This window comes from Oncorhynchus masou, chromosome 18 (genome assembly GCF_036934945.1).
Source record: "Oncorhynchus masou masou isolate Uvic2021 chromosome 18, UVic_Omas_1.1, whole genome shotgun sequence".
Taxonomy (NCBI): domain Eukaryota; kingdom Metazoa; phylum Chordata; class Actinopteri; order Salmoniformes; family Salmonidae; genus Oncorhynchus; species Oncorhynchus masou.
Window position 1 is genome coordinate 22,990,516 of NC_088229.1, and position 23,178 is coordinate 23,013,693.

The window sequence follows — 23,178 nt, forward strand, 5'->3', positions numbered from 1 at the left end:
GAGTCTGTGTGTCTGCGTGGAGTCTGTCTGTGTTCTGTGTCTGTATGGAGTCTGTCTGTGTCTGTGTCTGTGTGGAGTGGGCCTCAGCAGCCTGCTTTCTCCCAGGTCTTCTGATATCCTGAAGTTCTCCAGGGCCACTACTGACAGGTCCAGAACCAGTCTTATCCTCCCCAGCATCCACTTCCACAAAGGTAGGGAAAAATATTCTGAAAATTAGCAAAACGTTGAAAAAATCTCAAACTGTGTTAATAAAAATGATTAGAATCTTAGACTGCATGCTAATTTAAGAGGAAACTGCTAAGGTTTGTAATTAAGGTGTGTATCTAGGGGTTCTATGAGTCTAGTGTCTGGGAGGTACTTTGGTTGGTGGATTTCTCCTCCTCCTCCTGGCTGAGCTCTCTCTCTGTATGTTTTGCATGATTGCCTGTTGATTCTTGGCATATTGGTGTTAGCCCGGCTGCCTCAGTAAGAAGACAGGATGATATCTCTAGCCATTCAGGACGGACGTCACAGGGAGAAGCTGATTAACTGCTCTGCTGCTCTTCTAGGGGGCTTCGCTCTCTCTCCACTCGCACAAAGCTCTTTTCAAATAGAAGAATATTAACCCACGGGTGTGAGTGGCTAAAAACTTGAGAAAGCCTCCCCAGACACAAGGCCCTGAAACGGGGAGAAAGAGATAGAAATGTGTCATTGGTTCATTATGCATGCGCCAAAAGACGTCAATGCATTTACATTACACTATGAGACCCATATGTAATATGCTCGGAGCAGCTTTATGAGTAAATGGCCAGTCAGCAAGGGAACTAGAGAAAACAGTGATGATTGCACAACAGACCCAAATGGCTGTGAGAGAGAGAGAGAGAGAGAGAGAGAGAGAGAGAGAGAGAGAGAGAGAGAGAGAGAGAGAGAGAGAAAGGCCACACAACAGGCCTGGTGCACTCTCAAGGGTCCCTTGGTGACTCCAACAGGTGGCTCATCACTGTTCTATGAAAGCATGTGGGAGGGGTGTGTGTGTGTATGGGGAGCAGGGGGAACTGTGTGTCCCCCAGGCGGTGTTCTGATGCCTAGCTACACTCAGTAAATAGATCAGGGCTGCCACTGCTGCCCATTAGTGAGGACCAGATCTGATTATCAATCTGAGAACCCCTCTCCTCCCCCACTAGGCTAGAAAAGCCCAGTAAAGAGGACAACCCCTGGGCTACTCTCTGTGTTCCCATAACCATCATCCCTGCCTGGGCACCAAGAGATCAGCCATAGCCTGCCTCTCACAAAGGAACAGTGCTCTGTTGGACTGATTGACTGACAGACTTTTGCATCCTGGGGACTTCACTCTCTGGTCCTCTGTGAGGTTAGATCACAACACTGGTGGGGTTCTATGAAAAAGGACCAAAAGGACCAGAAACGTACTGGTCCTTTTGGTCATAACATATCATCATGAGAGGGGCTGGAAAACAGAGAGAGAGAGAGAGAGTAAAGGAACAGGAGGAGAGAATAAAGGAAAGAAAGAGAAAGACGTACAGAGAGAGAGAGAGAGAGAGAGAGAGAGAGAGAGAGAGAGAGAACTTTTGTGAGTGTAACATTTACAGTTCATTTTTTATTGTTTATTTCACTTTTGTTTATTAGAGAGAGAGAGAGAGAGAGAGAGAGAGAGAGAGAGAGAGAGAGAGAGAGCTGGGACTGTGTGAGGATGAGTCGCCTGGGCAGTGGTGGGAGAGAGGGAGAGGAGTGAAGTTTGATCTCATTACTGTCAGACCCCCTAACACCTCTCTCCCTCCAGGCTCAAGTGACCCCGTCTCTCTACCCCTCTGCCTCGCTCTACTCTCATCATTTACTTTTAATCACCAGGATATTCTACTCCTCTCCCCCTCCTCCCCCTCCTCTCATCTCTCCATGTCCCACTGTGTGCCCTAGCCTTTGCCAAGGTCCAGCTAATTTTATTCTAATTGCCCGTATCCTCGGCTGAGACTGATTTGCCTCATTTTCCCCATCCCCTCTCCATATTTCACTCCCTCTCCTCCCTCTCCCTCCTCTCTCACATCACATCCCTCTCTCCCCGTCTTTCCCTCACCCATCTCCCCTCTCCAACCCCACCCATCATCTCCATTTCCTCTTCCCCTCCCTCTCCTTTTCTCTCTCTTGTTTTCTGTCACTCCCTCTCTGTCTTCTGTGTTCATTGCCATTGCGAATGCACAAGCATTTCCAATTCCCTGTTCTCCCTCTCGCTCTGACCTCTCATTCCAGCAGACAAAACAAATAGCCTGTGTGTTGTCTGCCAACAAAGAGAGCCGCCTGACTGCCTTGATCCACACACAATGGCATGAAAGAGAGGCCTAGCCCCTTCTAATAGGTAAACCTGAAGTGTAAGAGCAGAGAGGTTTTTTTAAAGGAGGAAGAAAAGAACTAGCTGGCAGGTAAAATGCAGACAAAAGAAGAGAACAAAGAGATGACTCAGTAGCCCGCTCAGTGATTTCCCTCTGGATGGGGCTCTGTCTGTGTCTCTGACTGTCTGTCTGTCTACCCACCTGGTATGCTTATGTTATTAGCACACCTACGCACTGTACCACCACTCTGAGCATCACGACAGTACCAACCGACACACTACAGGATCATTACAAGATCATTACACTCACACAGACGGATTAGTCTGATAAAGAGTAGGACCTGTTAGATGTGTTACTGGCTGCTCCACCAGTCAATTACAAACAGAGGGGAGAGGAGGGGAACGCTGTAGCATGGCGAAGGTTGATTATGGTCAGGTTCATTTAGCTGCTCCCTCCCTCTGCAAGGTCTTGTTAAGAGTACTCAAGCATTTCATTTCATGAATTCCAAATAAGGCCGGTTCATATTAAGTATCTGAAGGAAGTCAAATATTGATAGGTAGCAGCTAATTGGCACTTTAAAAACGCACGCATGTCCTCCCCCCCACACGCACGCACACACACACACACACACACACACACACACACACACACACACACACACACACACACACACACACACACACACACACACACACACACACACACACACACACACACACACACACACAGCACGCTCCTCCTTCTACTGGTCATCATAGCTAACTTCACATGTCCCTGCGAGCGTCAGATGGAAACCCTGCATTCTAATCTCAATCTACTGAATCTTCTACTTCCTTTTCTTCTCAGATCAACAGCTGCAATACATTTTCATTACACCTGTGTGAAGCGCTTCAAATAGAGCCACAGAAGCAGAAACTAATTAGTCTGTAATGTATTGACTAATGGCCACAGCCTCTGGAGACAGCTGGCAGCGGCCACAATACCACCATATTCCCTACATAGTTCACTACTTTTGATTAGGGCCCTATGTAGGGAATAAGGTGCCATTTGGGACACATTCCTGCAATTGTTCTAAGAGTGCTGCTGCTCCCTCCGACTGCACTCAGGTCCACGTTGGATTCACAACCACAATCATTTATCATTACAAGCACATTAAATTGAACCGCATAGACCATAACGGGGGTAATTTATATCATTTTGTGTTAGGATGTCCAGTTTTTTACAAGATCTTGAAAGCATGTGATATGTGTGAGCTAATGAATCTAGCCTTTTATCAAGAATATAAACTGATGCGTTTTTCTTCTTCGGGGGGTTGTTTCGTTGTTTCATGTATCGTGCTCAGTGTTTCTTGAAGACTAAAGCCGATCACACATGAACAGGGAAAAAACCCTTGTGTAAATGTATGTAGGATTTAAATAGCAAGCGATTCAATGTATGACCAGGTCTTTTTCTCTGGAAGTTCGCTGCTGATGAATGGAGAATGACATGATAGCATCACCAGGTGTGGTGACTGCAGCCTGAAGCTCCTGTCCATGACATGTGAAACATGAGATATCCCTCTCTAGGTTGGGATTCCGATTCTGACTCCTCAGGTTCATAGGTTTTTACAGGATAGAATTCCCTTTCTTCATCAACAATGGCTGCTGAGTGCAGTGTGTGTGTAGTGTACGGTGTGTGGGTGCTAAGCTGGTGTTAGTGGCCATTCACACCTCCTTCTGCTCTGCTACTACAGCATCTTCACACACACACACACACACACACACACACACACACACACACACACACGCACACACACACATGCGCACACACACGCACACTAACACACTCGCACACACACAAACCAACACAATTAATTAAACCACAGGTGAAGCCGTTGGAAAGTATACACAAGACAAATATGTAGTCATCCTCATGCCTGACCTCATGAGCAACATATCTGACTCAGAATGGTGTGATGGTCATCCTCATGCCTGACCTCATGACCAACATATCTGACTCAGAATGGTGTGATGGTCATCCTCATGCCTGACCTCATGACCAACATATCTGACTCAGAATGGTGTGATGGTCATCCTCATGCCTGACCTCATGACCAACATATCTGACTCAGAATGGTGTGATGGTCATCCTCATGCCTGACCTCATGACCAACATATCTGACTCAGAATGGTGTGATGGTCATCCTCATGCCTGACCTCATGACCAACATATCTGACTCAGAATGGTGTGATGGTCATCCTCATGCTTGACCTCATGACCAACATATCTGACTCAGAATGGTGTGATGGTCATCCTCATGCCTGACCTCATGACAAACATATCTGACTCAGAATGGTGTGATGGTCATCCTCATGCCTGACCTCATGACCAACATATCTGACTCAGAATGGTGTGATGGTCATCCTCATGCCTGACCTCATGACCAACATATCTGACTCAGAATGGTGTGATGGTCATCCTCATGCCTGACCTCATGACCAACATATCTGACTCAGAATGGTGTGATGGTCATCCTCATGCTTGACCTCATGACCAACATATCTGACTCAGAATGGTGTGATGGTCATCCTCATGCCTGACCTCATGACCAACATATCTGACTCAGAATGGTGTGATGGTCATCCTCATGCCTGATCTCATGACCAACATATCTGACTCAGAATGGTGTGATGGTCATCCTCATGCTTGACCTCATGACCAACATATATCAGAATGGTGTGATGACTCATGCTTGACCTCATGATATCTGATGGTGTGATGGTCATCCTCATGCCTGACCTCATGACCAACATATCTGACTCAGAATGGTATGATGGTCATCCTCATGCCTGACCTCATGACCAACATATCTGACTCAGAATGGTGTGATGGTCATCCTCATGGTCATCCTCTGAAGTGGGCATCGTGATCACTACACTTTCCAGATGATGAAGGGACTTTAACATCAACAGTTGTTTTCTTACAGGGCTCCAGATGATTCAGCTCCGCTATAAAGCCAACAACAGTCATGGCTGGCAATCAATCACAGCCTCTGACTACACGCCAATAACACCATTCACAGGGGGTGAAGTGTCCATGGCAACACCATCAAAGGGAATTTCCAATGAGACTAATAAACTCTGGGTAAAGTTTCTAATATATCCAGGCTCTATGCCAGAACCCCTTTATTCCATTGCTTTATTGTGTTGCTCTTTACCCTTCTCTCTTTCTCTCCTCTGCTTGTTCTCTTCTCTCGTTCATTAGTTTGCTCTGTCACTCTCTCTCCTGCAGGATGGAGAGAGAGAGACAGGGAGAGAGAGAGAAAGGGAGATAGAGAGGGAGAGAGAGACGGTCTTCCTAGGGAGGGACAATAAGGACATAAATCAGATGCCACAGAACACCCCCTCCTCCCCCTCCTCCACCCCTCCTCCTCCTACTCCCCCCCTCCCTCCCCTCCTTTCTACCTATCATATATCCCCCAGTACTAGCGGTGACGTCAGCCTCCTGTTTAAGGCCCCGACCAGCTAATGGAACGTAGCCAGACTTAGCATTAGCTGGGCTGCCATGCTTGGCACACCAACCAACTCACTGAGGGAGCCAGAGGAAGGAAGGACACTCCGGCACAGTGAAACACACCAGCCAGCCAGCCAGAACAATACCCCCTCAATCAAATGCAATCTCTCTCTGGGAGGCAACACACACACAGCCAGGGACATGCACATACAAACACAGGTACACACACACACACACACACACACTTCGTCCTCGCTATTAGCTACTTTAACATTGTGGATGAAAATGACAACACTACTTTCCCTCCGAGCCATGTGAAACCTGTTAGCGTGAGCGTGGCGTATAAATGCCGTTTTTGCCTCATAAGGTGTTACAGAGAAAAGGAATTGAGAGGGCAGGTATAGGACCAAGGACATTGAGAAGGACATTACCCTGTTGATCTGTACACATCAATTTAGCTCCACCCGGCAGACAGATGGTAGAGAATCCTGTGTAATACACAGGGACTGCATCTTTAAGGCGTATCACCCTGATAACAGCCCCATAAAGCAGATCATTTTCAAGTCAGAGCATCTCAGTCTTGAATGCACTTGGAACGGAAGCCATTTTCAAGCGACATAAAGTTTAACATAGCACTACATCTGCTGCAGCGCTAGCTTCCTTCCACGCTACATGGGATTGACTGGGCTGGGGATTTCATTAGTTTCTAGAGAGAGAGATCGAGAGGGAGCACTGGATTCCTCCTTCCTGGCCACTCTGGCCCTTTCCATCTCCCTCCTCCGCTGTTCCACCTCTCTCCACTTTGGGGTTAAGATTCCCTAGGTACAGATTTAGGACAGTTTCCCCTCCCTAATCCAAACCATCAGTAAGGATAATACACAACTGACCAAAGATTTGCATCTAGGGGCAACTTCACCCAACACCATCTCTCTTCACCTCCCGTCTTTGCGACAACATTGTTGTGACTTGGCTCCAGTGACCCTCATCTAACCCTGTATTGGCCTCTGGTGAATTTATATTCTGTAAATCTATCAACTGTTATGGTATCATCGTCATCAAGATGTCAACAACATGACGTTTTAAAACCCTAAAATGATTGGCATAATGTAATTGTTTTGATATTACACCTATAGAATATTAAAGTATAAGCCAACATGCTGGGAAAGACTAACATCAGCTCTGGTTCCGTGTGGAATACATAGAGACATGGAAGGCATTTTTTAAATTGAAAAACAACAAAACATTTCAAGGAGAATTAGGGGTTTGTGTATTGTAATGAATACATTTGAAAAGCCATTGCGTAACAGAAATATATTCAAACATCACCCACTAATAACATTCGTAGCACAATTTCCGAAAACTTGAATTGAATTGAAAGGCTTTCTGTTTTCCCTGAATAACTGACTGTAGTGAAACCAAGGTCATTACTTACACAGCGAAGAAAATGTTGGTAACTTTGCTATATATTACATTAAATGAGCACAAGGCCTTTACTAAGTCCTCTGATTTAAAAAAACGACACTCTGAAAATGTCCAGGATCTTCAGACATTGAACAATGACAGTTACCTAACTCCTGGAGCAAAATAAACTATTTCTGAGAAAGTTTCCCCAATACTAATGAACATATCCTCCACTTAGCCTTTCATTCAGTTGGTGACTGAGAATGAGAGGGAGCCTGATCACTAATTCAGACAGTATAGATTACTGATTGTCAAGGGTAGACTTTGAATTCTGCCCTGGCCATTTGAAAGCAAGCCTCACTACATAAATGTAATGGATCGATGGTGACGGAGGCCTGGAAATGCTCGGAGACCTTGCTAATTTCTGTAGCTAGATTATCATAGACAACTGGGAACATTCTGCTCTCCAGACCATTACTAAGAGCCCAATGATCTATGAACAGCTATCGAGGAAAGTGCAAGGTGTTCAGAGGCACACAAACAGCCCCATAAACCTCTATATCACACAGATAAAAGCATGGTCACACACACACACAAACACAAACACACACACACACACACACACACACACACACACACACACACACACACACACACACACACACACACACACACACACACACACACACACACACACACAAGCACACGTTCAGATTCGAGCAGGGAATTGCCAGGGACCTCACGATACGACATTATCATGATACTTTGGTGCCAATACGATATGTGTTGGAATTTTCACAATTCTATATGTACTGCGATTGAAAACTGTGATTTTATTGTGATTCCATGCTCTAAACATTGCATACCATATGTCTGCTGCAGAGGGCCAAGAGAGAGAGCCATGAGAAAATGTGTTTTGATCAGTCATGGAAATGAAAGTGCTGAAAACATATTGGCTCCCTATTTCAAAGAAGATGGAGAACAAGCTGTTCCATATCGCAATAATATTCATATATAGTTCAGATACAAAATCCTTTATTTCCCACACTATTTTAACTGGAGGTAACTGTAGTCCTCAAATTCTCAAATGCCAGGAGAATAAATGTAAATTCCAGCTTTGTTTAGCTGAATCAACGATCCACTGGAGAGTGAGGACTACAACTTAACTTCTCATATGGTGACCTGGAGACAGGGAATGTATCCTTGACAGGGATGGAATACCACTAAGAGCAATCGAAAATGTTCCCACAATCAATTTGTGGGGCCTAATTACTTTGTTAATTAGTTAAAGTATTTACTTAAAAAATCCTGTGTCAACAAAAAAAGCAGAAGCGAGAGGGGTGAGTGTTTTGTCTTTTGTGAGAGTGCCTTTTAAACAGCTCACCCCGACTCTAAACACCGCACTCAGCTGGCTTGGTTTGCCTCCACATCTCTTTTGTGAGATGTCTTTCATAATGAGGGTGTCCTGTTGCGCCGAGCGTCTCCACCATGCTGTTCAGAGTAGCTTCACCCATCCACATTCTGACACCCTGAAGGATAGGAGCAGCAGGAAGCATATGGCCAGAGAGAGAGAGAGAGAGAGAGGGTGACGCCCCTAGTGACGCCCTAGGAACAGAAGTGTCTGAATAAAGTGTGTTATAACGAGAGGTGTTGATTCTTTTGATTCCACCATGCAGAGAAAATTATTCATCAAATTCTTATCCGAGACTGAACAGTCTTAAACATCTATCACCTATTCTCTCTGTCACCTATTTTGTGATTCCATAGTCCTTGAGACTAAAGGGTGGTCTGAGATTGGTTCTGGAGAAGGCTGATTTCCACTACATAAACAGGAGGTTTTGGCCAGAGTTTTCAGTTAGTATTTGTCAGGTAACCCTTTCCTACAGTCAAATGACCAAATTGTTCGCTAGTGGCCTCATGGGTAGAATGTTATTAATATTTATTTAAGCTTTATTTTATTTTTTAAACTGTGTTTCTATGAAAAACGGTTTTGTTATATTTCAGTATTCTGTGATTTATAAAAAGTGTAATATTAGAATGAAAATTCAAAATGGAATGCATTTCAACTCTATAATGTGCCTTCTGAAAGCATTCAGACCCCTTCCCTTTTTCCACATTTTGTTACGTTACAGCCTTATTATAAAATGGATTCAATAAATAAAAAATCCTCATCAATGGGATAATGAGCAAAAACAGGTTTTTAGAAATGTTTGCAAAAAATAAACTATTAAAAATAATATTAAAAATAAACAACAGAAATACCTCATTTACTTTAAGTATTCAGGTGCATCCTTTTTCCATTGATCATCCTTGAGATGTTTCTACAACTTGATTGGAGCCCATCTGTGGTAAATTAACTTGATTGGACTTGATTTGGAAAGGCACACACCTGTTTATATAAGGTCCCACAGTTGACAATGCATTTCAGAGCAAAAACCAAGCCATGAGGTCGAAGGAATTGTCCATAGAGCTCCAAGACAGGATTGTGTTGAGGCACAGATCTGGGGAAGGGTACCAGAAAATTGGTGTCCTTCCCCAGTGGCCTCCATCATTCTTAAAAATGGAAGAGGTTTGGAACCACCAAGACTCTTCCTAGAGCTGGACACCTGGCCAAACTGAACAATTGGGGGAGAAGAGCATCTGTCAGGGAGGTGACCAAAAACCCAATGGTCACTCTGACAGAGCTCCAAATTTCCTCTGTGGAGATGGGAGAACCTTCCAGAAGGACAACCATCTCTGCAGCACACACACCAATCAGACCTTTATGGTAGAGTGGCCACACGAAAGCCGCTCCTCAGTAAAAGGCACATGACAGCCCACTTGGAGTTTGCCAAAAGGCAAGGCTTGAGAGGATCTGCAGAGAAGAATGGGAGAAACTCCCCAAATACAGGTGTGCCAAGCTTGTAGCATCATACCCAAGAAGACTTGAGGCTTCAACAAAGCACTGAGTAAAGGGTCTGAATACGTCTGTAAATTAAATATTTGAGTTTTTTAAATATATTTGTAAAAAAAACATTTTTTTAATTGCTTTGTCATTATGGGGTATTGTGTGTCGATTGATGAGGGGGAAAAATATTTTAGAATAAGGCTGTAAAGTAACAAAATGTGGAAAAAATCAAGGGGTCTGAATACTTTCCGAATGCTCTGTATCTGACATGGTACAGGTGTTGTCTTTTTTTTAAGCCCATAACCATGTGTGTGAGGTGTAAACTTTTATCTCAAAGTAGATTTGTTTAAGACTACCAAGAAAAGGTTAAGGAGAAATATGGTCTGGAAAACCAAAATGTGGTGGGCTATTTCTGTCGACAACAAGCATAATTAAAGATTGCTGGTTGGCTGGCTAAGTGGTCAGCTCTGGGTATAGCTAGACCTAGTACACAAGGCTGCATGCGTCACAACGGACAGGGGCCAAACAGAGCTGGATTCTCCAGTCTGGAGACAGGACGGGACACTGCTGGCCAGGCCTCTCTCTCCCTGCCAACTGTCAAATCGGCCATCTCTCCCTCTCTGTCTCTGCTGTGACAAGAAGCTGAGCTCAACTGTGACTGGGCAGGCCCTAGCTGCATGAGATAACCTGTCCCTCCCCATCTCCATCATTGTATCGCGGCATCACCTGCCTCCTGGGCACAGCCTCGACTCCCCTGCTGCTTTCCCTCTGTCTGGCCCTCGTCCCCTTCCTGTCTGGGCTGCTCCCAGCACGCCTTCCCAGACCCTTGGCCTGGGCCAGCCTTGAGCATAGCTGAGTCCACACACTCCACAGTACATCACTCACTAGAGTCCTCCTACCCTGACTGGATAGCTGGCTGGCTGGAAGGGTGGTGGTGCCACAGTACAGACAGGGCACAGACTAGAATTACCCTCCTGATTACACCTCATTTGGGTGATTTTCACAAACTTGGTAAAACTCTTGATAATACTTGGTAATACTCTTGATAATACGTGGTAATACTCTTGATACTACTTGGTAATGCTCTTGATAAAACTTGGTAATACTCTTGATACTACTTGGTAATACTCTTGATACTACTTGGTAATACTCTTGATACTACTTGGTAATACTCTTGATAATACTTGGTACTACTCTTGGTAATACACAATCTGTCGTATTGCCCCTGAACAGGCAGTTAACCCACTGTTCCTAGGCAGTCATTGAAAATAAGAATTTGTTCTTAACTGACTTGCCTGGTTAAATAAAGGTAAAATTTAAATAAAAAAAAGACACTTTTTTTACATTTTGTTATGGATTCAAAAGGCACTCGCACATCTGAGCTATTTTAGTTGCAGATGCATGGTAACAGTTTAATAATATGAGAAAGAAGAGGAAACCTGTACGCTGCTCTTGACAGTATCACTGCTCTTTAACACGCTTTACAGTTGAAGTTGGAAGTTTACATACACCATAACCAAATACATTTAAACTCAGTTTTTCACAATTCCTGACATTTAATCCTAGTAAAAATTCCTGTCTAAGGTCAGTTAGGATCACCACTTTATTTTAAGAATGTGAAATGTCAGAATTATAGTGAATGATTTATTTCAGCTTTTCTGTCTTTCATCACATTCCCAGTAGGTCTGAAGTTTACATACACTCAGTTAGTATTTGGTGTCATTGCCTATAAATTGTTTAACTGGGGTCAAACGTTTCAGGTAGCCTTCCACAAGCTTCCCACAATAAGTTGGGTGAATTTTGGCCCATTCCTCCTGACAGAGCTGGTGTAACTGAGTCAGGTTTGTAGGACTCCTTGCTCACACATGCCTTTTCAGTTCCGCCCACAAATGTTCTATATGATTGAAGGCATGGCTTTGTGATGGCCACTCCAATACCTTGACTTTGTCCTTAAGCCATTTTGCCAAAACTTTGGAAGTATGCTTGGGGTCATTGTCCATTTGGACAAAAACATCAGAGTAATCTGAAATGGTGGCATTCATTCATGTTCACATTTACAACATAACATACATAGGCATTTCATCATTAAGACCTTTAGGAAATAATGTCTGGAAGGTGAAAATCCCACAACAGTATTATTTATATCACCTCCCCTGTCTGATATATTACATTTCTCTATGCCACAAAAATCTAAAAGTAGAAATGTCATGTTTTCGGTCATTAAAATGTACTGCGACTGGATAATCCCTGTCGTTTCTCCCGATTTAACTTGTATGTTCACTAATTCTCTGTTTGAGAGAACGAGAGGTTTTACCTACATAACACAGCCCACATGGACATTTAATCATGTAGATAACATGGGTGGTAGAGCACGTAATAATGTCATTTATTTGGAACCGTTTTCCTGTATGTGGGTGGCAGATATATTCACACTTCATCATGTTGTTACACTGTGCGCAACCTCTGCATTTATAGCTACCATTCGGAAGAGGGTGTAAAATAGCCTGGCTCATTTTCTTTTGTGGCTGGCTGTTTGCATGGACCAATTTATCGCGTAAATTGCAACCTGTCCTATAATAAGTGGTGGATTCTTAAATTCAGTCAGTGCGATGATAAAACATGCCAGTGTTTCTTAACCAAATCTCCCACTTACAGAGTGTTCTTGTAGTGGGTATTTTTTGTAGCGGTTCATCTCGTGTTTTCCCTAATGCCAAATTAGGTGCTTCATCCACACATTATGGAGAGTGTAGCATCTTATTAGAAACCTATTACATCTCCTCTGTGGAGTGGCATATATGGCTTAGTCTGAAAAGCTGGCTTCTTGGAAGTCCTATTTTTAATGGCTCAGGGTGGAAGCTGTACCCCTGTAATAAGAGTATTCTAGAGCTGGCTGAATATGTTTTGATGTATACTGTAACTATTTCAGGTTTGATGATGATTACAACCTCCGTTTTTTTTCTATACAGAGTTATAAACAGGGTTCCATTTGATTTCTCAATCTACATATCGAGGTAATGAACACGTTTAGTGTCACATTTAATAGTGAATATGAGATTGGGGTCAATGTAATTGAGTAATGCCATAAAGTCTGACAGCTCTTCTCCCGTTCCTGCCCATATGCAAAAGATGTCGTCAATATATCGATACCACTTCAGGACTTTATTAAAAAATGGATTTTCGTTGTCATTGTTAACAAAACGTTCTTCAAAATGACCCACATGAAGGTTAGCATAGCTCGGAGCGAATGTGGAGGCCATCGATGTTCCATTCATTTGGAGGTTGTAATCATCATCAAACCTGAAACATATTCAGCCAGCATTTGTTGGTGGGTATTTGTTAGTATCTCGGTCTCTCAAACAGTGAGCTAGGTCTGCCAGCCTGCCCGGGATATGGTGGGTATTAGTTAGTATCTCTGTCTCTCAAACAGTGAGCTAGGTCTGCCAGCCCCCCGGTATGGTGGGTATTTGTAAGTATCTCGGTCTCTCAAACAGTGAGCTAGGTCTGCCAGCCCCCCGGTATGGTGGGTATTTGTTAGTATCTCGATAATCTCAAACAGTGAGCTAGGTCTGCCAGCCCCCAGTATGGTGGGTATTTGTAAGTATCTCGGTCTCTCAAACAGTGAGCTAGGTCTGCCAGCCCCCGGTATGGTGGGTATTTGTAAGTATCTCGGTCTCTCAAACAGTGAGCTAGGTCTGCCAGCCCCCCGGTATGGTGGGTATTTGTTAGTATCTCGGTCTCTGAAACAGTGAGCTAGGTCTGCCAGCCCCCCGGTATGGTGGGTATTTGTAAGTATCTCGGTAATCTCAAACAGTGAGCTAGGTCTGCCAGCCCCCCGGTATGGTGGGTATTTGTTAGTATCTCGGTCTCTCAAACAGTGAGCTAGGTCTGCCAGCCCCCCGGTATGGTGGGTATTTGTTAGTATCTCGATAATCTCAAACAGTGAGCTAGGTCTGCCAGCCCCCAGTATGGTGGGTATTTGTTAGTATCTCGGTCTCTCAAACAGTGAGCTAGGTCTGCCAGCCCCCCGGTATGGTGGGTATTTGTTAGTATCTCGGTCTCTCAAACAGTGAACTAGGTCTGCCAGCCTGCCCGGTATGGTGGGTATTAGTTAGTATCTCGGTCTCTCAAACAGTGAGCTAGGTCTGCCAGCCCCCCGGTATGGTGGGTATTTGTTAGTATCTCGGTCTCTCAAACAGTGAGCTAGGTCTGACAGCCCCCGGTATGGTGGGTATTTGTTAGTATCTCGGTCTCTCAAACAGTGAGCTAGGTCTGCCAGCCCCCCGGTATGGTGGGTATTAGTTAGTATCTCGGTCTCTCAAACAGTGAGCTAGGTCTGCCAGCCCCCCGGTATGGTGGGTATTTGTTAGTATCTCGGTCTCTCAAACAGTGAACTAGGTCTGCCAGCCCCCCGGTATGGTGGGTATTTGTTAGTATCTCGGTCTCTCAAACAGTGAGCTAGGTCTGCCAGCCCCCCGGTATGGTGGGTATTTGTTAGTATCTCGGTCTCTCAAACAGTGAACTAGGTCTGCCAGCCCCCCGGTATGGGGAAAGCTGGTATATAGACTCTCGACATCTAATGTGACTAAATTAGCAAGAGCTAAATAAAACAAGACCATGCATACAATAATCTCATTACCATAACACTTATAAAGTTAGAAAGAAACATGGCAAACTGAAAATGTTGCACATTTGTTTAATTTCCTAAGATTCAGGAGAGTTACTACAACAACATTTCAACCAAAAATATGACATTTTGATTTTCAGCGCGTTTTAATTTACATTTTTTATTTATTACTTCTACCCCTTTTTCTCCACAATTTCATGGTATCCAATTGGTAGTTACAGTCTGTGTCACATCGCTGCAATTCCCCTATGGAATCCGGAGAGGTGAAGGTCAAGAGCCATGCATCCTCAGAAACACGACCCCGCCAAACCTCACTGCTTCTTGACACACTGCTCTCCTTAACCCAAAACCAGCCGCACCATTGTGTCAGAGGACATACCATCCAACTGACGACACACAACTGTGTGCTTGCAGGCACCCGTGTGTTTTCATTTGAATCCTTTCCCATTACCATAGTATAACACAGTTACAGTAATTATAATCTAAAATGGGTTAATGGGGTGCTAAAACAATTATCACATTTAAACATAATTAAAGAGAAAATACTAGCTTACCTTGTAGCCATCTTTGATTTTCTCTTCTTAGAGATTTTTAACTAGGCAAGTCAGTTAAGAATAAATTCTTATTTACAATGACGGCCTACCCCGACCAAACCCTAACCCGGATGACGCTGGGCCAATTGTGCGCTGCCCTATGGAACTCCCAATCACGGCTGGTTGTGATACAGCCTGGAATCGAACCAGGATCTGTAGTGACGCCTCTAGCACTGACATGCAGTGCCTTAGACCGCTGCGCCACTCGGGAGCCCAGATGCATTATGGGTTGATTTATTAGGATTTTTTAAAAACACTATTTGAAGAAATCTTCAGGTAAGGTCTGAAATGTGAATACCCAGAAATGATAACTGTCTTGGAATATGTATCACTTTTAAACAACATTTTATTGGTTTTAATTAAATATGTAAGTTATTTTGATAAATTGAATGCATGTAAAGTCCTACAAAATTACGGTAATGAGATTTTTTGTAAAGATTTCATAAAAAAATATATTTTTAAATAAAAAGATTTAAGCACTACACAAGTTAAAGAGCAATAGTGAGCATTAATATGATAGTCAATTATATACAAACAACGTGGCTACATTCAGTGCCTTTGGAAAGTATTCAGACCAGTTGACTTTTTCCACATATTGTTATGTTACAGCCTTATTCTAAAATTAATTAAATAGTTTTTTCCGCCACATCATATATACACATAGTGACATAATGACAAAGCAAAAACATGTTTTTATACATTATAGCAAAAAATTATAATAATAAAAATATCACATTTACATTACTATTCTGACACTTCACTCAATACTTTGTCGAAGCACATTTGGGCGCGATTACAGCATCGAGTCTTCTTGGGTATGGCTATAAGCTTGGCACACCTTTTTTTGGGGAGTTTCTCACATTCTCTGCAGATCCTCTTAAGCTCTGTCAGGTTGGATGGGGAGTGTTGCTGCATAGCTATTTTCAGGTCTCTCCAGAGAAGTCTGAGTTCTGGCTGGGCCACTCAAGGACATTCAGAGACTTGTTCTGAAGCCACTCCTGTGTTGTATTGGCTGTATGCATTGGGTCGTTGTCCTGTTGGAAGGTGAACCTTCGCCCCAGTCTGAGGTCCTGAGCACTCTGGAGAAGGTTTTCATCAAGGATCTCTCTGTACTTTGCTCCGTTCATGCTTCAATCCTGACTAGTCTCCAAGTCCCTGCCGTTGAAAAACATCCCCACAGCATGATGCTGCCACCACCATGCTTCACGGTAGGGATGGTGCCAGGTTTCCTCCATACGTGATGCCTGGAGTTCAATCTTGGTTTCATCAGACCAGAGAATTTTGTTTCTCATGGTCTGAGAGTGTTTAGGTGCCTTTTGGCAAACTCCAAGCAGACTGTCGTGTGCCTTTTAATGAGGAGTGGCTTCCGTCTGGCCACTCTACCATAAAGGCCTGATTGGTGGAGTGCTGCAGAGATGGTTGTCCTTCTGGAAGGTTCTACCATCTCCACAGAGGAACTCTAGAGCTCTGTCAGAGTGACCATCGGGTCTCCCCCGATTGCTCAGTTTGGCCGGGCGGCCAGCTCTAGGAAGAGTCTTGGTGGTTCCAAACTTCTTCCATTTAAGAATGATGGAGGCCACTGTGTTCTTGGGGATCTTCAATGCTGCAAACCATTTTGGTACCCTTCCCCAGATCTGTGCCTCGACACAATCCTGTCTAGAAGCTCTACTGACAATTCCTTTGACCTCATAGCTTGGTTTTTGCTCTGACATGCACTGTCAACTGTGGGACCTTATATAGACAGGTGTGTGCCTTTCCAAATCATGTCCAATCAATTGAATTTACCACAGGTGGACCCCAATCAAGTTGTAGAAACATCTCAAGGATGATCAATGGAAACATAATGCACCTGAGCTCAATGATTTACTTATGTAAATAAGCAATTTCAGTTTTTTACATTTGCAAAAATATCTAAAAACCTGTTTTCACTTTGCCATTATGGGGTGTTATGTGTTGATTGCTGAGTATTTCTATTTATTTAACCCATTATAGAATAAGGCTGTGACGTGTGGAAATGTGGGTCTGAGTTGGATTTATAAGAATCACCCATTTCCTGGAGTCTTTACTGAGTGTTACTGGAGGTTGCATATCAGTCCTCCATTCAGAGAGAGATTGGGCAGATAACAATCCAAGATTTGCACATTTCCCTTTCCAGACACTCTTGAGAATTCAAAACTATATGTTTCATCCAGAACCCACAGTCACAGACAATGTCGTTTATTCAGCCACAGCCAGTGTGATATAAGCACCCACTTATGAAAACAAACTAACAAGCAAAACCACTCACTCTAGTTCTGTTGGCAGTGAGACAAATGTGAATTAGAACAATGAGAGAGAAAGTGTGTGGAAGCAAATCAGCTTTCAGACTCCAGACTTGATCAAAGCCCAGACAGACAGACAGACAGACAGACAGACAGACAGACAGACAGACAGACAGACAGACAGACAGACAGACAGACAGATATGTCTGTGACAGCGACACTGCCTCTGAGGCTGGCGTGTTTTCTGATGGCTTTCTGACTGACAGCTCTGAGTCAGTGACTGTGTCCCAAATGGCACTCTATTCACCTTTATAGTGTACTGCTTTCAAAAGTAAAAAGTAATGCACTATAAAAGGCATAGCGTACCATTTAGGATGCAGCCAGTGTCAAAGTGACAGCAACTACTCAGAGGACAGCTTGCAGGATGAGAGAAGAGGAACCAGGAAGGAAGGGACAGCTTGAGGCCCACAAAAACATGACTGTCCTGGGTGTCCCTACCTGTGCCCTCCAACATAAAGTCTACATCAATCACCAGGTGGAGATCAGGGCCTGTACTCACAAAGTATCTAAGAAAAAAAGTGCTGATCTAGGATCAGATTTCTCTTTGAGATCATAACTGAATAGGATCATATGGACAAGGAGAATATAATCAGCACACCTAGTACAGTGAGACACTTTTTGAATACGGGCCCATCACACTCCCCTCTGTATCCCAGCCCCCCTACCGTCCTTAACAACTCCCCCATCTGGGGGTCTGCAGTGTAGAAGCCATTTACCAGCCCCAGCCTCTAGTGCCAACCAACCCTCATCTCTATTGAATTACAGGAATTAAATCACAGATCCTTAATTAGGACCAATAAAGGTACCCTGTGGCTTCAGGAACCTAAGAGAGACGCTGTGATTGGATAAAAATGTGAAAACATATGAAAATGAAATTGGTTTACCACTGAGTGCACGCACCATGACTCTGAGTGGAGGAGGAAAGTGGAGGAGAGGAGGAGAGGAAGAGAGGAGGAGAGGGGAGTCCCAGTGCGAGTCACACCTCCCCACCTCTGAAAAACTCTTATACTCTGTGTGTGACCAGGGGAATAGAAGAGGAGAAGGGAAGTATGGTGAGCCTGCCATCGTGCCGGGGAGGACTGGGCGAGGCTGGAGAACAGGGGGTATTCAGGGTAATACGTCTACCACCGAATACACTGGAGAGTGCTGCTGCAGCGATGAACGACAACTAACTGAAAGAGACAGGCCAGACGCGCACCCACACGCTTGTGTGGACATGCATGCACACAGTGCATACACGTACACACACACAGAGTAAACACACACACACTCACGAGAGGTAGTTGCTGAGGAAAACCCCAGCCAACACGTAGCCTGTCTGCTCCAGCTGACCAACACCTCATAGTGTCAGGATGGCCACAAGCTTTAAACTGCCTTAAACTCATCACAACACTAACACTAAGTCTCCCCCTGTGCTCCCAGATTCACTAGGACATTGAAATGAAATTGAAATAAAAGACTTAGTAGTGGAGACATTTCTAGGTCTGCGAGAGCCAGCAAGAAGATAATTGGCTTATATGCAATGGGCAGGTAGGACTAGAGATTTGGAGGGTGTGTGAGTTGGAATTACAAGCATCTGTGAACACACACACACACAAACTCTAAATAAAATGGTTGTACACTCTCCCTAATTTTTTCTCCATTAGCTTGATGTGCTGTGTGATGTTGCTATTTTTGAAAACATGGTGGGATAAATCTTGCTCCATCACAACACAATACACAGCGGCAAGCAGTAAGTACACAAACAAAAAACAGCCCCCAACCACCTTCCCACTCAGGCAGGCAGGCACTAATCCTCCCCTGCCCTAATTGTGGGTGCAGTCACCCCACGTTCACTTCCTCCCCAAACGGGAAGGCATGAAAGAGCTGGCTTATACAGTACTGTACCAGACCTCTCTCTCAGTCTCTCTCTCTCTTCAAATGATCCACTCTACCCCACCAACAGGCACTGAAACAGTAGGTGGTACTCTCTCTCCATTTCTCTCACTCCATCACCCTCTTTCCTTCACTCACCATTTTTCTCTCCCTCCCTCTTTCCATTTCTCTCCCTTTCTCCCTCATCGTCTCCCCCCTCTCTCTCCCTCTCTCTTTCCATTTCTCTCCCTTTCTCCCTCATCGTCTCCCCCCTCTCTCTCTCTTTCCTTTTCTTTCCCTTTCTCCCTCATCGTCTCCCCCTCTCTCTCTCTCCCTCTCTCTTTCCATTTCTATCCCTTTCTCCCTCATCGTCTCTCCCCCCCTCTCTCTCCCTCTCTCTTTCCATTTCTCTCCCTTTCTCCCTCATCGTCTCTCCCCCCCACCCTCTCTCTCCCTCTCTCTTTCCATTTCTCCCCCCTCTCCCTTTCTCCCTCATCGCCCCCCCCTCTCTCTCTCTCTCTCTCCCTCTCATAGTAATAGCCTAAGATGATTATACATTGTGGAGGAGGGCTAAATCACAGCCTTTGTTTCCTGAAAATGGGTTTAAAATAGTGTAACCAACAACAATATGGGACAGATCTCTCTCTGCACATGCCTTTGAAGGGTAAAAAAAGGTCAGCCAGTATTGAGGTCAAGAAGGTACTCCTGTCCATTAAAGATGGAGAAGAGGAGAGTAGATTGGGGGTAGTTGCTAGTTGTTTACCAGCACATTCTCAATGAAAGCTGCTCTGACATCATAATGGCTGCTATTCCACATGTCAGGACGACATGCAGCTAAATCACACAGTCACTGGAGACACATTAGAAACAAGGTATTAAATGGTTCAGCAATTAATTCCTTTTAATCAAAAAAGCCATCAGTCAAGCCAGCGCCCCCCCACTGTGCTGCTCTCCCCCTCCAGGCTATTGTGTGTGGAGACAGACTGGTGGTCCACATACTGGTGTACTGCCTATTTTACTGTCTAAGACACACTGAGACACACAGAGACACACAGAGACACATTGAGACACAGAGACACAGAGACACACATAGACACACTGAGACACACTGAGAAACACAGAGACACACAGAGACACACAGAGACATACTGAGACATACTGAGACACACAGAGACACACAGATACATACTGAGACACACAGATACATACTGAGACACACAGAGACATACTGAGAAACACAGATACATACTGAGACACACAGAAACATATTGAGACACACAGAGACATACTGAGAAACACAGATACATACTGAGACACACAGAGACATATTGAGAAACACAGATGCATACTGAGACACACAGAGACATATTGAGACACACAGAGACATACTGAGAAACACAGATACATACTGAGACACACAGAGACATATTGAGAAACACAGATGCATACTGAGACACACAGAGACATACTGAGACACACAGAGAAACACAGATACATACTGAGACACACAGAGACACACAGAAACATACTGAGACACACATACACACACTGAGACACACAGAGACACACAGAGACACACAGAGACACACTGAGACACACTGAGACACACTGAGACACACTGAGACATACAGAGACATACAGAGACACAGATACATACTGAGACGCACAGAAACATACAGAGACACACTGAGACATACATAGACATACTGAGACATACAGAGACATACTGAGACATACAGAGACATACTGAGACATACATAGACATACTGAGACACACAGAGATATACTGAGACATACAGAGACATACTGAGACATACAGAGACATACAGAGACATACTGAGACATACAGAGACATACTGAGACATACAGAGACATACAGAGACATACATACACACACTGAGACATACTGAGACACACAGAGACACACAGAGACACAATGAGACACACTGAGACACACTGAGACATACAGAGACATACAGAGACACAGATACATACAGAGAAACATACAGAGACACAGATACATACAGAGACATACAGAGACATACTGAGACATGAGACATACAGAGACATACTGAGACATACAGAGACACACAGAGACTGAGACAATGAGACATACTGAGACATACGGAGACATACAGAGACATACAGAGACATACATACACACACTGAGACATACTGAGACACACAGAGCCACACAGAGACACAATGAGACACACTGAGACACACTGAGACATACAGAGACATACAGAGACACAGATACATACTGAGACGCACAGAAACATACAGAGACACAGATACATACAGAGACATACAGAGACATACTGAGACATACTGAGACATACATAGACATACTGAGACATACAGAGACATACTGAGACATACAGAGACATACAGAGACGCACAGAGACATACTGGCTACTAGGGGAAAGCTTAGCATATAGAGGGGGCCCGTCCACGCTGGCCACAGCACTGACTGTTTTTGTTCGTTTCACTGTTGTAACACTCATAGGGCAAAAACAAGCCACCACATCTCAACGCTGGTGCTGCAAATGTGCCGATCTAATGTCCTATCATGCTCTATAAGGGCATAACATCGACTGAATGGAGAAGCAGAGCGGCTTAAACTTGCACTCACGGGGCATGAATTTCCTGTCTTTCTTCCAATGTCATTTTGAGAGCATTGTCCCACTATGAAATAAAAGAGCCCCCAGTCCACTGTGCAGCTACAGCAGAACTGAACAGAAAAGACAGTCAGGCACCTCCCTGGTCTCCCTAGTTGGTTGGAAGGACAGGACTTATTTCATTATTCCACTGAAGGCTTGATTAGACAGAGATAATTTACGAGCCACTTCATTGCCAATTCAACGGGCACATCACCTGTAAATAATGGAAACTCTTCATGTCCATTCCGACATAATCATATCGCTATCACATTAATGCATCGTGCAGGGCTCACTTTGGGGTCACCACGAGGGCTGCTTTAAATCTAAGACGAGCCGTCTCCATAATTCTGGCCCAGCACCTTAATAGACACACAGAAGAACTACACAGAAATGGCTGCATTGTAAATGGAGAAATTGAAATTAAACGAAGCAATTATTTTATGGATAGAAATATGAAGGGGGGGCACAAATTGTTCAGTTCACGGACTATTCTACCTCCAACTGGGAGACTTCTGATTGAATCATTAGTCTCAATCAACAATCAATGAATCGATTGATAAGGTTAGGAGTTTGCACAGTTTGTGGAATATTAGATGATGGTGTTAAGTATGAGTTATAAGAGGTGAATGAAATGACATGATGGAATGAGGCACTGTTGAATTGTAGTCGACCCCTGAGAGGATTGGAGAGAATTGTCTTTCTGTACCGTTTGTTAATTAAACTTTGTTAAAACTTGAATTGATAGCAAAAAAAATGTCATTAACAAAAGTTATGAATATTAATTTTCCAATTTGAAATGGGCTCTCACCTAGAGTTCCTTTTCCCATCATCCCTCTCTCAAACACACATAACAAAAAGACTGAATAATTTATCAATTTACTTCTTATATTTAAATGAATTAATTCAGTGATGCAAAAAAACAGCCATCCTCCACATCCCCCTACCTCGACTTCCTCTACTTTGTAATGAAACAGTTAAGAGAAGGAGAGAAGGAGGGAGTTCTGCCTGTGGAGGTTTATCAT

At 43.9% G+C, this 23,178-nt stretch overlaps 1 protein-coding gene across 1 annotated transcript in view; it reads right to left on the reverse strand.

Moving 5' to 3' along the window:
* LOC135504249 (calmodulin-binding transcription activator 1-like) overlaps window positions 1-23,178 on the reverse strand; it is a 672,226-nt gene that overhangs the window by 371,423 nt on the left and 277,625 nt on the right. The gene's annotated exons all lie outside the window — the stretch shown is intronic.